Source organism: Ranitomeya imitator, chromosome 9, assembly GCF_032444005.1.
Source record: "Ranitomeya imitator isolate aRanImi1 chromosome 9, aRanImi1.pri, whole genome shotgun sequence".
NCBI classification, from domain to species: domain Eukaryota; kingdom Metazoa; phylum Chordata; class Amphibia; order Anura; family Dendrobatidae; genus Ranitomeya; species Ranitomeya imitator.
The window spans coordinates 29,095,018-29,103,861 of NC_091290.1; positions in this window are offsets into that span (position 1 = coordinate 29,095,018).

The window sequence follows — 8,844 nt, forward strand, 5'->3', positions numbered from 1 at the left end:
GTATGTACTGTTTTTTTTTTTTACTTTTACAATGGTAACCAGGGTAAATATCGGGTTACTAAGCGCGGCCCTGCACTTAGTAACCCGATGTTTACCCTGGTTACCCGGGGACTTCGGCATCGTTGAAGACAGTTTCAACGATGCTGAAGTCTTTCCCCTGATCGTTGGTCGCTGGAGAGAGCTGTCTGTGTGACAGCTCCCAAGCGACCACACATCGACTTACCAACGATCACGGCCAGGTCGTATAGCTGGTCGTGATCGTTGGTAAATCGTTTAGTGTAACGGTACCTTAAGGTGTTTAGATTCCTTTCTGTAAAGGAACACACACTTTAGTACAATAGGATCTGTGGGGAAATCTGGACACCAGGACTGAAGTCATAACAAAAGTATATTAGACATTCATTTTAGTTGTCTTTTATATCAAGTGGATTTTCATTCTGGACAGCTACACGTTTTTTTAACTGGCTTTAAATAAAAAGAAATATGTCATCAGGTTTTTCACATATAAAGTACGACCACCATCTTTACAGCCTCTTTTACATCATTCTATAATGTTGTAAAAAAAAGTCCTCAGTCCCCTCTGCAGATGCCAAAAAAGACCTTTTATTATAACCGGTCCGGTCTCATGGGTGACTCTGGTCTTGATCCGGCGCCTCCTCTCTTCCTGCGATCACTGTCCCCCTTCCCTGCTTCATGTTGATGACGCGTCCTACAGTGGCTTGCAAAAGTTCTCTCCCCCTTGGCTTTTCACCTATTCTGTTACATGACAACCTGCGTTTAAATATTTTTGTAATCCGATTTGTGTGTGATGTGTCAGCACTAAATAGTCTAAATTGGTGAAGCGAGAAAAATATAGGAGAAAGTTTAATTTACGAGATAAAATACCGTAAATAAAAATTGGCATGTGTATTCGCGCCTTTTGCTACGAAGCCCCTAAAAATTTCTGGTGCAAGCAATTCCCTTCATAAGTCACATGCTTAGTGACAGGACGTCCACCTGTGTACAATCTAAGTGTCACATGTCTGTCAGTATCTACATTTTACCTTTTCTGAAAGGCCACAGAGGCTGCAACACCATTAACAAGAGGCACAACTAACCAAACACCATGAAGACTAAAAAGATCTCCAAAATACCACCATGAAGACCAAGGAGATCTTCAAACAAGTCAGGGGTGGGTTATAAAAAGTATCCCAATCTCTGATGATTCCCCTCAGCACCATAAAATTCATTATCATCAAATAGAAAGAACATGGTACCACAACAAACCTAGCAAGAGAGGGCCGCCCACCAAAACTCTCAGCCCGGGCAAGGAGGTGGCCTTTATGGAAGAATGGGCAGAAAAGTCTTTACTTACACACAAAAATTGTAAATTTGAGTTTGCCAAAAGACATGTGGGAGACTCCCAAAATGTATGGAGGTGTGGTTGGATGAGACCAAAATTGAACGTTTTGCCCACCAAGATAATCACTATATCTGGTGTCCAAACTAACAGAGCTCATCACCCCATGAACACCATCCCCACAGTAAAACCTGGTGGTGACAGCATAATGCTGTGGGGATGTTTTCCGGCAGCAAGGACAGGGAAAATGGTCCAAATCGAGGGTAAGATGGATGGTGCAAAATGCAGGGAAATTCTAGAGCAAAACCTGTTTGTCGGTGATTTGGGACTGGGACGGAGGTTCACCTTCCAACAAGACAATGACCCAAAGCACACTACTAAAGCAACACTCGAGTGGTTTAAAGAGAAACATGCAAGTGTTTTGGAGTGGCCTAGTCAAATCGTAGACCTTAATCCAATTGAGAATCTGTGGTCAGACTTGAAGATTGAGGGTCACCAGAGGAAACCATCTAACTTGAAGAAGTTTTGCCTTGAGGAATGGGCAAAAATCCCAGTGGCAAGATATGGAAAACTCAGAGACTTATCCAAAGGGATTTTCAGCTGTAATTGCCACAAAAAAAAAATCAGGCTCTTAGTCTTATGGGCGGTGAATAGTGATGCACACTGAAGTTTTCAGATATTTTGTCCTATTTGTTGTTTTCTTCACAATAAAAAGAAAAGCAAAGAAAACCATATGTTCACAGTTGTAGGCATGTTCTTTACATGAACTGATGCATACCCTCCAAAAATCTAGTGAAATTCCAGATTGTGAGAAATCAAAAACACGAAAATTGCCAAGGAGGGGAATACTTCCGCAAGCCACTGTACGTAAGCCATACAGTGTCTCCCATCACACTCCTACGCTGGCGCACTTCTCTCCGCCCTGTAGTGCACATGCGCCAGTTTTACTTCCAGATTATTGGCTCTTTTGGCCTTTCCCCGACACATGCACATTACACTGCTTTGTTCTGCCTTCGGCAGGACAGAGAGAGTTATGTCTGCGCAGGAGTGCGATGGGGACACTGGATGACGTAGGACACTAAATCCACATTACGCAGGGGAGAAGAATGGCGATTGTAAAGGGAAAGGAGGCGCTGGATCAAGACCAGAGGAGCCCATTGGACCAGACAGTGCCGTCCGTATGTGATTATAATAAAAGAGGTTTTGGGGGATCTGTATAGGGGATTGGGGACTTTTTTTTTACACCATTCTTGTATGCTGTAAAAGGGGCCCTATGGGAAAAACCTGATAACAGATTCCCTTTAAGGAGTTGCATCATCTTCTCTCTTCAGGAGCTTCTTCCTGCTTGCCGAGATGGTGTGCTCCTGAGGAGTGACGGAGTGACTTTTCTGGACCACTGATCATGTTGCTGGTCCAAACTTTGTGTTCCTCAATGTTACTATGTGAGGCAGATTTTCCTCTACACTTTAGGACAGTGTTCCCCAACTCCAGTCCTCAAGAGCCACCAACAGGTCATGTTTTTAGGATTTCTTTAGAATTGCCCAGGTGATCATTGCCTTACCTGGAAAGGCAAGAATTCCATCACCTGGGCAATACTAAGGAAATCCTGAATACATGACCTGTTGGTGGCTCTTGAGGACCGGAGTTGGGGAACACTGCTTTAGGACTATGACGGGGATCCAGCGATCCAGCCATCTGCAGAGCAGCACTTACGGGCTCTAAAGCATAGAACGTGCAAGCACCTGTTCGTTGAATAGGAATCCGGCCATCTCTGAGATTGCACCAGTGGCCGATAACCTGGACCACAAGCAGTACACAATAGAATTAAATCTTGCTCCATTCTCCTCTCATCGTTCTGGTTGAAATTCATTTTATTTTTGTTTTTCTCTACAGAATTGCAAGGTATGGAGGTGTGATGTGACTGAACCTCAGGTGGTGTGGGAAGACATGGGAAACGGGCGCTGAATCTGCCTGCAAGAGGAAGAGCGCAGAGAGTAATCAACAGGAAACACAGGCGATAACATGGTAGGGTTCTCAGCCGGTAAGACATTTTTTATTTATTTATTTATTTTGCTCATTTATATAGCGCCATTAATTCCACAGCGCTTTACAGACATTATTGGCACTGTCCCCTGATGGGGCTCACAATCTAAATTCCCTATCTTTGGAGTGTGGGAGGAAACCGGAGAACCCGGAGGAAACCCACGCAAGCCCAGGGAGAACATATAAACTCCTTGCTGATGTTGTCCTTGGTGGGATTTGAACCCAGGATCCCAGCGCTGCAAGGCTGCAGTGCTAACCACTGAGCCACCGTGCTGCCCACCATACAGGTCACCATAAAACGTGTACTATCAGGCCGATTATCTACATATTCAGATACTGATCGCTAGCATGTCCAGAACATACAATATTAATATTGCAAAACCCATTAGTATAAATGCAAATATCAAACATTTCTACTGTCACTTTTACGGAGGGGAAAGATTTATAGGCTGGGGGTCATGTGAGGGGGTGATCTTCTCACGTGCAAATATTGGCACGACTATGCTGATGGCACTCAGATCAAACTCTGTCGAAGTTTGATCTAAGTGTCACTTTAGTGTTATCTGATTCTCTTGCTTGAGAGAATCGGAGCACAAGTGCGGAGAAGATGGAGAACTTAATTTCTCCATCTTCTCCATTGTCTGATTCCACAGATGTCCGATGTTTCACACGCACCCATGGAATTATATGGATGCGTGTGATCCCGAAACAGCAGATCTGCACTGCCCCATAGTGTAACACTGGGCCGAGTGCTATCCGATAAAATATCGGCCGTGGCCATGTTTGATCATGTCAAACATGATGGCTACTCGTATCTACAACCTGTTGGGTGCTGGGAAATTCCACCTCAGTCTCTATGATGGGTACGGGACGGCATTGAATTGTCCAACGTTCTAACAGTCGATTTTCATCTCTTTTTTTCTTGTACGTAAATTAATAGCATTACAAGAACAAAATAAACGCCTGTCTTGTTGGTCATGTCCATATTACTAGATCAAGCAGATGTCCAGCACCTATGTAAGTACACCCCACAAGGACAAACTCCCCATTTTCTCAATTTTGTCACATAGACACCTAGTTTTGATCCATTTCAGGGGATGGGAGCTGAGTGCAGTCCAAGTCATTTCACCCAAATAAAGGTTGGCCTATTTACTTATTTGAGTCAGAGGTGGGTTGCAATATGACGGCGATGGTGATGGACGGGTCTTGAGAGCTTTGATAAGAAAGAGGAGTTATGAGTGAAGCAATGATAACAATTAGTAACTAGTGATGTGTGAACATGGTCGAATTAGGTGTTAGCTGAGCATGCCCAAGTGCTAAGCGAATGTCTTCGGTGTGCTTAATAAAATATGTTCGAGTCCCCGCACCTGCATGTCTCGCGGCCGTCCGACAGCCGTAACACATGCAGAGATTGCCTAACAACCAGGAAATCCCTGCATGTGTTACGGCTGTTGAAGAGTCACGAGACGTGCAGGTGTGGGGACTCGACCATATTTATCGAGCATGGTTTACTACACGAGCATGGTTGGATAACACTTTATTCGAGCACGTTCGCTCATCACTATTAGTAACCCAATATCTACCAGCCATCTCCTTGTTCCACATGGATATCAACAGTTCAGTTCGGGTTACCTGGTCAATGGATGATGCTTCATCCTCATCATCGTCATCATCATCCTTGCATTTTGCTGCTGTTGCTGTTTCGGCTGCTGCTTCTGTACTGGACGCCATTAATGTGCTCATGTAACACATTTGGTGAGGAGACAGTGCTCTACTCCTCTTCCTCTGCAGGAATTTGACACTTGCATAATGCTATGACTTCTGTCATCCAGTGACCTCTCAACTGAACAAGTTGTTGGCCCAAGAGTCAGAGATACAGTATATAATAAGCCCCAAGCTGTATGTGCGCTGACAGCATTGGTTCAGCTTTAAGAGATGGTAAGTCCATCATATATTGTGATGTTTTTATATAGTAGAATTCCGTGGTCTACATGGTGGACAGATTGGATCTTTACCACCTTGCTGCTTAATGACTACTGAAATGGTTATTCACAAAAAAATCAAGTTATCTTCTATCCATCCAGGGGATAACTTTCTGATCACTCAGGGAACCAACACTTGGAACTCCAGTATGGAGATCTGGAGCGTAGATGTGCATCCTCAATCTCCGCTCTATTCATTGTCTACAGGACTGACGGAAAAGTGCCAAACGCTGGGCTTGGCAGTCCTGTAGACAATGAATGGAGCGGAGGCCGAACGTACACACCTCCACTGCGTTCAGAAAACGGCCCTGTTCTCGGAGTTCCAGAATGTCATAAAGATTATTGAGCGTCTCAGTGATCCAATAGATAAGGAATAACTTGCATTTTGGGGAACAATCCTTTTAATGCTGGCTCAAGATCAAAGTGTGTTTGAGTTCTGGCATTGAAAGAAAGAACCTGGCACTCATCATCATGACTATCATACCACTTCTGTCTCCATATTTTTTTTTTCAATCTGCTTTAAAATCCAATAAGAATTTATTGAATAATATTGATATAATGTAGTTTTTCGGTGAATCACGTCTGGGGGTCTTTGCACAGGAGTTTTAAAAGTATTTTTTAAAATTAAAAAGAGCCTCCGTTTTCATCTGAATTGAAAACATTTTATGGTACTTTTCATGTATGTATGTAGGGAACCTCATCTCGCTGCTGCACATACAGGTCCTTCTCAAAAAATTAGCATATAGTGTTAAATTTCATTATTTACCATAATGTAATAATTACAATTAAACTTTCATATATTATAGATTCATTATCCACCAACTGAAATTTGTCAGGTCTTTTATTGTTTTAATACTGATGATTTTGGCATACAACTCCTGATAACCCAAAAAACCTGTCTCAATAAATTAGCATATTTCACCCATCCAATCAAATAAAAGTGTTTTTTAATAACAAACAAAAAAACCATCAAATAATAATGTTCAGTTATGCACTCAATACTTGGTCGGGAATCCTTTGGCAGAAATGACTGCTTCAATGCGGCGTGGCATGGAGGCAATCAGCCTGTGACACTGCTGAGATGTTATGGAGGCCCAGGATGCTTCAATAGCGGCCTTAAGCTCATCCAGAGTGTTGGGTCTTGCGTCTCTCAACTTTCTCTTCACAATATCCCACAGATTCTCTATGGGGTTCAGGTCAGGAGAGTTGGCAGGCCAATTGAGCACAGTAATACCATGGTCAGTAAACCATTTACCAGTGGTTTTGGCACTGTGAGCAGGTGCCAGGTCGTGCTGAAAAATGAAATCTTCATCTCCATAAAGCATTTCAGCCGATGGAAGCATGAAGTGCTCCAAAATCTCCTGATAGCTAGCTGCATTGACCCTGCCCTTGATGAAACACAGTGGACCAACACCAGCAGCTGACATGGCACCCCACACCATCACTGACTGTGGGTACTTGACACTGGACTTCAGGCATTTTGGCATTTCCTTCTCCCCAGTCTTCCTCCAGACTCTGGCACCTTGATTTCCGAATGACATGCAAAATTTGCTTTCATCAGAAAAAAGTACTTGGGACCACTTAGCAACAGTCCAGTGCTGCTTCTCTGTAGCCCAGGTCAGGCGCCTCTGCCGCTGTTTATGGTTCAAAAGTGGCTTTACCTGGGGAATGCGGCACCTGTAGCCCATTTCCTGCACACGCCTGTGCACGGTGGCTCTGGATGTTTCCACACCAGACTCAGTCCACTGCTTCCTCAGGTTCCCCAAGGTCTGGAATCGGTCCTTCTCCACAATCTTCCTCAGGGTCCGGTCTCCTCTTCTCGTTGTACAGCGTTTTCTGCCACATTGTTTCCTTCCAACAGACTTACCATTGAGGTGCCTTGATACAGCACTCTGCGAACAACCTATTTGTTGAGAAATTTCTTTCTGGGTCTTACCCTCTTGCTTGAGGGTGTCAATGATGGCCTTCTTGACATCTGTCAGGTCGCTAGTCTTACCCATGATGGGGGTTTTGAGTAATGAACCAGGCAGGGAGTTTATAAAAGCCTCAGGTATCTTTTGCATGTGTTTAGAGTTAATTAGTTGATTCAGAAGATTAGGGTAATAGGTCGTTTAGAGAACCTTTTCTTGATATGCTAATTTATTGAGACAGGTTTTTTGGGTTATCAGGAGTTGTATGCCAAAATCATCAGTATTAAAACAATAAAAGACCTGACAAATTTCAGTTGGTGGATAATGAATCTATAATATATGAAAGTTTAATTGTAATCATTACATTATGGTAAATAATGAAATTTAACACTATATGCTAATTTTTTGAGAAGGACCTGTAGCTGTAGGGAGCTGATTACTGCTCCTCTGCCTCCGCAGTGTCGGCATGCTCATTTCTTAAAGAGAATCTGTCTGCAGGTTTGTGCTATTTAATCTGAGAGCAGCATAATATAGTATAAGAGACACTGATCCCAGTGATGTATCACTTACTAGGCTGTGTATTGTAGTTTCAGTATAATCAGTGATTTATCAGCAGGAGATTATCACTGCAGGACTATGTGTCACATTTATGGCAGTCAAGCTAATCTGTGTAACCCAGCCCCCACAACTGATTGGCAGCTTGCTCACATTGTACACACGAATCTGCCAATCAGGGGTGTGGGCGGGGTTATAAACAGCTCATAAGTCTTAGCTCTGCTGTAGCGACATCGGCAAAACAGGGATTCTATCAAAACTGCACCAAGCAGCCCAGTAAGCGACACATCGCTGGAATCAGACTTTCTTGCCCTATATTATGCTGATCTCAGATTGTATAGCAAAAAACTGTTTATAGATTTCCTTTAATGATGCAATAACAATTGAATGTAGAAAGCTGGGAACTGGATTGGCATCGAGAATTATGCCAGTATGCCAAACTGGCTGTCATATTACCAACTGGTGCTGGGTAGCTGGTCAGAATCGGCTGAATCCCATCCCTGCTTAGAGGAATTCCGCAACAGCAAAATGGTAGAATTTTTTTAAAAGTTCTAACAAAGCGGCCTGGTGAACAGATCTTTGACATTTTTTGGTCCATGGTCAGGAAACTCCCCAGATCTCAATCTCAGTGAAAACCTGTGGTCAATCCTCGAAAAGCAGGAGAACAAACAAAAAAACACAGAAATGGTGGTAAAACTCCAAGCACTTTTAAGACAAGAATAGATTGTGATCAGTTAGGATTTGGCCAAGAAGTCGATATCCAGCTGCCGGGAGAAGGACAGAAGTCTTGAAAAGTTAGAGACAACAATGTAAATATCGAGTCTTTACATAAACTTTATGTATTTGTCAATAAAAGATTAAAAACGTATGAAATGCTGATAATTGTACTGCAGTAACCAGAGAAACATCCGACTAGAACATCAAAAAACACTGAAGCAGCAACGTTTGTGTAAACCAAAATTTATGTCAGTCTCAAAATGTTTAGCCAAGACTGCAGATTAAGTCATTCGATATC